The sequence below is a fragment of the Ornithorhynchus anatinus genome, chromosome 20, assembly GCF_004115215.2.
Source record: "Ornithorhynchus anatinus isolate Pmale09 chromosome 20, mOrnAna1.pri.v4, whole genome shotgun sequence".
In the NCBI taxonomy this organism is placed as follows: domain Eukaryota; kingdom Metazoa; phylum Chordata; class Mammalia; order Monotremata; family Ornithorhynchidae; genus Ornithorhynchus; species Ornithorhynchus anatinus.
The window spans coordinates 29,694,509-29,700,508 of NC_041747.1; the positions used below are offsets into that span (position 1 = coordinate 29,694,509).

At 60.6% G+C, this 6,000-nt stretch overlaps 1 protein-coding gene across 2 annotated transcripts in view; it reads right to left on the reverse strand.

Moving 5' to 3' along the window:
- CAPN5 (calpain 5) overlaps positions 1-5,788 on the reverse strand; it is a 28,043-nt gene extending 22,255 nt beyond the window's left edge. The window contains exon 1 of one of the 2 annotated variants that reach the window (XM_029048432.2): positions 5,712-5,788. The gene's annotated coding sequence lies outside the window, so the exon portion shown is untranslated. Of the gene's footprint in view, positions 1-1,951; positions 2,074-5,711 lie in introns of those variants that run through there. The other variant, XM_029048433.2, reaches the window with a different exon arrangement.
- Positions 5,789-6,000: the final 212 nt, after the last annotated feature.

Consider the following 6,000-nt stretch of genomic DNA (forward strand, 5'->3'; position numbering starts at 1 on the left):
AGATCTGGGCAGTCGGGGATCCAGTCGGGTCAAGATCTCATCACCCTCATCCCTGTCCCCGTCTTCTTCAGCAAGGTGGTCAACTGGGGGCAGGGCAGTGGCCTGGGAGCCGACTGGACTGGGTGCCCAAGGTGTGGCTGAGACCACGAGGCAGAGAGACACGGAACCAGGGCAGCGGGACCCTGGCGGGAGCTGCAGATAAAAAGCTGAGGCTGTGCCAGGGTGAGGGGGAGAAATTCCCACCACCAAACCCGAGAAAGTAGGCAGCGTCCACCCCCATCTCCAGCTCCAGGGCCCAGCCGAGGTAAGGGAGGGGCAAGCCTGCGTGGGAAGAGTCAACAATTTTCACCCCGGGGCCAGGGGAAGGAGAGGCCAGGCAGCAGTGGCCTGCGTCCACCTGACTCCTGAGTCACAGATGGGCAATCAGCCCCAGGCCCCTAGTCTTTGCCAAAGCCGCTCGGCCAGATGGATGGGTCACACCTAAAGGCGCCCTCGGGCGGCATCCGCACGGCCCGTCCACCTCGCCGGGCAGCTTCCTCCCCACTCTACTGGTGGAGGGGGACACTGTGGTTTCCACTGCCAGAGAACCTCGACCATTTACCCCCTGAGCCTCGCCTCCACGGTCAGCACCCTCCACAGTCAGTCCTCTGAGCGACAACCCCACGGCCACCCGCCATGGTCACCCCCAGATTCGCCCCCAAGGTCATCCCCCACGATCAGCCCCATCGCTCGCCCAGCCCCGTACTCTGTCCCCAGTGCCGGGAGTAACACTGTGCTGGTCATCCCTGGACCTCCTCACGGGGGCTTTGCCGCCCCCCAGGTCACAACCTTCCGCTCATATGTCCCCTGTCCTCCCTCAGTAAACAGCTCAGGATGTTTGGTGAAACAGCCCCTAGGGGCTTCGAGCTCCCCCAGTGTTGCGGCGCTTTCTTCCCCTGAACGGGGCTGCTGTGCAATCGGTCCAGCCACTGCCCGCATGCCCCAGCCACGCTGCCCACCGCTTTCCAAACAGGGTGGGGAGACCAACCGCCCAGTAGCCTCAGGAGTAAACAGGATGGGGAGCAGCCCCTCCCTCACCACCTCAGAGCCCCGACCCCGAGAGCCTCCGTGGTTCACGCAAGAGCAAACTGAGGACCGGAAATGGAGAGTCACCTGTCCGAGGTCACACAGCACATCAGAGGCAGAACCGGCGGGAGAGGGGAGTGCCCAGGGCCCCCGCCCAGTACATCAGCCACAGAACCTCCTTGTGGAAGTCACCGGTCGCTATACCTCACTTTGGCTCCCTAATCTCCAGGCTCTGCTCTCTCTTCCTCAAATGCCCTGAAATTCCCAGGCCAAGCAAGGATAGAGAAGAGAGGGATCTATTTCTCCATCACCTCCCCGCCTGCCCCTGACCTCTCTCCTTCCCCCTGCCCACCCCCTGCTTCTCCTCCATCGAGGAAGGGACAATTCCCTGGGGAAACTGGACAGACAAAAATGGACAAAAAGACTGGGCAAGTACGAGCAAATAAGGGAGGGGCAGGACCAGGGGATCAACCAACCAGGAAGAAGCGAGGGACACCAAGGGGGTGACATAAACTGCAAGTTACGCGGTTAAATAGAGACTTCCTGTAGGAGGTGGGAGAGATGCTTCCACAGCTCACCACCTCCCCCCGCCCCACCCCCACTGGCCCAGACTCCAGCCACCCTAGTCACAGGGCGAAAGCGGAGATTAAGATCCAGAGGGTATTGAATGCCAGCCAAACGAGGGGGTCCACCCCCCAAAACCCTTCCTCACGACCACGTCCCGTGGGGGAGATGTCCCCAGGCCTGAGGCACAGGGGCCTAATGCAGCCCCTCACCCACTCACTGATGGTGAGTAGCAAACTCTCTACGACTGTCAAGCGGAAGCAGGCCGACTACACGGTCCTGCCGCTCCCAGTCAGACGGGGAAGGGACTGGGAAGACTTACCGGAGCCGGGCCTCCGCCTGGCCTCCTGGCCAATCTGTGAAACGGGGGCACGGCCTCCTTCCCAGCCTGTAGGGAGGTTAGGTGAGGATGGCGGTGGAGCAGGGAGAGCGAAGGGAGCAGTCCCACCAAGGCTCTACGGAGGCCACTGCCCCAGGTCCTGCCCAGTGGTGATGCAGTGGGAGGGAAGGTGGTGACATGAATACTGTTTGCAAACACAGCCCCTTGGCCCCAAGCCAGCCCAATCAACCGTTCCTTAACCAGCCGGGCGTCTCCTTACCCGCTGACTCTCGCTCTCAACCGCCCAAACACCGAGAGACGGGAAGTTCCTTCCCTAAGATCAGTGGCACTTGGGAGGATGCCCTGGACATTAAGGCAGGAGCCAAACTATCATCCCAGTTCGGGAACTTGTGAGAAGTTCACCGTCCTCCTTGCCCCGGAGCAGGGGGCTGGATAATAACGATAATACCCGTCGTGTGCCAGGCACTGTACTAAGCGCTGGGGTGGAGACAAGCAAATCGGGTTGGACACAGTCCCTGTCCCCAGTGGGGCTCACAGTCTCAATCCCCGTTTTACAGATGAGGTCACTGAAGCCCAGAGAAAGGAAGTGACTGGCCCAAGGCCGCGCAGCGGACGAGTGGCGGAGCCAGGATTAGACGCCATGCCCTTCGGACTCCCAGGCCCATGTTCTATCCACTGCACCATGCTGCTTCCCAAGCATGGATGGACTGGGCTTCCCCCATCCCAGTGCCACCTCCAACTCAGAGCTGAATTCACGGAGGGCTGGACTGGAGGAGCAGTTTAGGGAGGGGAGAGGGCAGGGAAGACTCCGCCACTTGACAGCTGTGTGACTTTGGGCGAGTCACTAACTTCTCTGGGGCTCCGCTACCTCTTTGTAAAATGGGGATTAAGCCTGTGAGCCTCACGTGGGACAGCCTGATCACCCTGAATCTACCCCAGCGCTTAGAACAGTTCTTAGCACATAGTAAGCGATTAAAAAATAACACCACCATTATTGTTATTATGGTTATAAGAGTGGGCAATCCTTCCTCTGTTCTTTCGTCCCAACCCTCCCACCTCCAAGCTGCCAATCCGCACTCCTCCCTTCCTCCAGGGGATTTCCCTGATCGATACTAATAATGACGGCATTTGTTAAGCGCTTACTATGTGCAAAGCACTGTTCTAAGCGCTGGGGTTGATACAAGGTCATCAGGTTGTCCCACGTGGGGCTCGCAGTCTTAATCCCCATTTTCCAGGTGAGGTCACTGAGGCGAGGAGAAGTGAAGTGACTTGCCCAAAGTCACCCAGCTGAGAAGCGGCAGAGCCGGGAATAGAACCCATGACCTCGGACTCCCAAGCCCGGGCTCTTTCCGCTGATCCCCGGCCCCCACCTTTCCACTCAGGGAGAGGGTGAACCCGGCCTCTATGAGCATCTATCCACTGGGCCCAGGTCTCCCCTCGATGAGTAGGTAAGGTCTGGTCTCCCCTCCCCTAATTGTAAAGCTCCCAGGCAGGGCAGGGCTCCAAAATCTGGGTGTTTGTGTGCACGTTGGTAAGGCAGTGGGTGTGTTACTGACTTTGGGGACGATCAGTCCAAATTTAAACTTTATGACCCCTCTCTGCCCCACCCGTGGACTAAAGTCAAACAGAATCTACTTCCTGGTGTAAAACGATCTCCATTTCTTTCCTTCAGATGGGCAAAGGTAGTAGGAAGGTTGCAAGCTAGATCCAGAGAGGGGCTATGGATTGCTCCGTGGGGAGAGGGAAGAAAGAGGAGGGGGAATTGATCCCTGGAGCCGGGGAAGAAATTAGATGGACGTGGGAGAGATTCCTGCCCGCCCCGAGAAGCCGCTGAAGGGAGGAAGCGGGGAGAGCAGCAGGGCCTAGTGGGAAGAGCACGGTTCTGGGAATCAGACTGTCATCTGCCTCCTGCCTGTTGTGTGACCTTGGGCAAGTCCTTAACTTCTCTGTTCTCTCTCGAGCTTAAGACTCTAAGCCCTGTGTGGGGCAGGGATTGCGTTCGCTCTATTTGTACTGTATCTACTCAGCGCTTGGCATATCGTAAGCCTCTTTATTATTATCAACAGCAAAGGGGAAACGGGGACCGGAAGGAGGTTCCCCTTTGGAGCCATACAGTTCCCCAAACCCTTGGGTTTTTGTTTGCAGAAGTTTGAAGCATTAGCATTGGAAGTTTGGCTTGCTTGCCCTGCACATGTTCTCAACTGGGGGTTTCAACCACTGACTGACTAATTTAGGGTGGGCAGGAGGGACGTGGAATTGCCGTTCCCCGAATCCCACTCCCTCCTGGGCAAGGAGCCCCCACTGGGGGCAGAAGGCCCAGGCCAAAAAGGAAACCCTTCTTCCCCCAGCAAAAGGTAATCACAGAGAATCCTATCCTGAAAGGCGCCGGGCAGCTGATCCAGAAGGGTTTGGACGTATTTATGGATAAGAATCTGTGCTGGGCCACTTGGAGAATGTCAGGGTTGAAGAAGGGAGAGTCAGGGGCTGAAGAATGGAGAGTCAGGGGGTTGGATGGCCCCTGCAGGGTCACTGGGGGAGGGTCAGGGATGGAGAAGGGAGAGTCGGGGGGTTGGATGGTCTTTGCTGGGTCATTGGAGGCGAGTCAGGGCTGGAGAGGGGAGAATCAGGGGTGTGGAAGGTCCGTGCTGGGTCACTGGGGGAGAGTGAGGGGTGTGGGATGGTCTGTATTGGGTCGGGGGGGAGAGTCAGGTCTGGAGAGGGGAGAATCAGGGGTGTGGAAGGTCCGTGCTGGGACACCGGGGGAGAGTGAGGGGTGTGGGATGGTCTGTATTGGGTCAGGGGGGAGAGTCAGGGCTGGACAGGGGAGAATCAAGGGTGTGGAAGGTCCGTGCTGGGTCACTGGGGGAGAGTGAGGGGTGTGGGATGGTCTGTATTGGGTCGGGGGGGAGAGTCAGGGCTGGAGAGGGGAGAATCAGGGGTGTGGAAGGTCCGTGCTGGGACACCGGGGGAGAGTGAGGGGTGTGGGATGGTCTGTATTGGGTCGGGGGGGAGAGTCAGGGCTGGACAGGGGAGAATCAAGGGTGTGGAAGGTCCGTGCTGGGTCACTGGGGGAGAGTGAGGGGTGTGGGATGGTCTGTATTGGGTCGGAGGGGAGAGTCAGGGCTGGAGAGGGGAGAATCAGGGGTGTGGAAGGTCCGTGCTGGGACACCGGGGGAGAGTGAGGGGTGTGGGATGGTCAGGGCTGGACAGGGGAGAATCAAGGGTGTGGAAGGTCCGTGCTGGGTCACTGGGGGAGAGTGAGGGGTGTGGGATGGTCTGTATTGGGTCGGGGGGGAGAGTCAGGGCTGGACAGGGGAGAATCAAGGGTGTGGAAGGTCCGTGCTGGGTCACTGGGGGAGAGTGAGGGGTGTGGGATGGTCTGTATTGGGTCGGGGGGGAGAGTCAGGGCTGGACAGGGGAGAGCGAGGGGTGTGGGATGGTCCGTAGTGGGTCAGGGGGGCAGAGTCAGGGGTGGAGAGGAAAAGAGCCGGGGGCGTCGGATGGGCCCAGCCCCAGCACAACAAGTCCGGGATTGCCGCTGCGGCCGCGGGCTCCTGTCCCTCTTCCATCCCCAGCCAGCGAAGGGGAGGGGGAGGGCGGGCGGGCTTTTCCCGGGCACCAAGTGCCCCCGCAGGGCTGGTCGGAGGGGCTGGGCACCCCTTTGCCCCCCCATCCCTCCCCGGCCGGGCCGGGCCGGGCCAGAGGGGCGAGCGGCGAGACCGGACCGGGCCGGGGTCCTTACCTGCTCCGGCGGCAGGGGGCGCGATGGCCCGGGCGGGGCCAGGCAGGACGAGGGCGCCGCCGCTAGGGGGAGCTGGGCGCGGCCGCGGCCGCTGCGTCGAGTGGGGGCGGCGGCGGCGGGGCGCGAGGACCGGCCGCTCCGGGACACGCCCACCCAAGCCCGTCCACCAATCAGGGCGCCGCCTCGGGAAGAGGGCGGGGCCTGCCCTGCGCATGCGGACTCCACCTTTAGGCTGCTGGGGGGGGACTGAGGGGGGGGGCGAGTCACCATCATCATTATCGTGGCATTT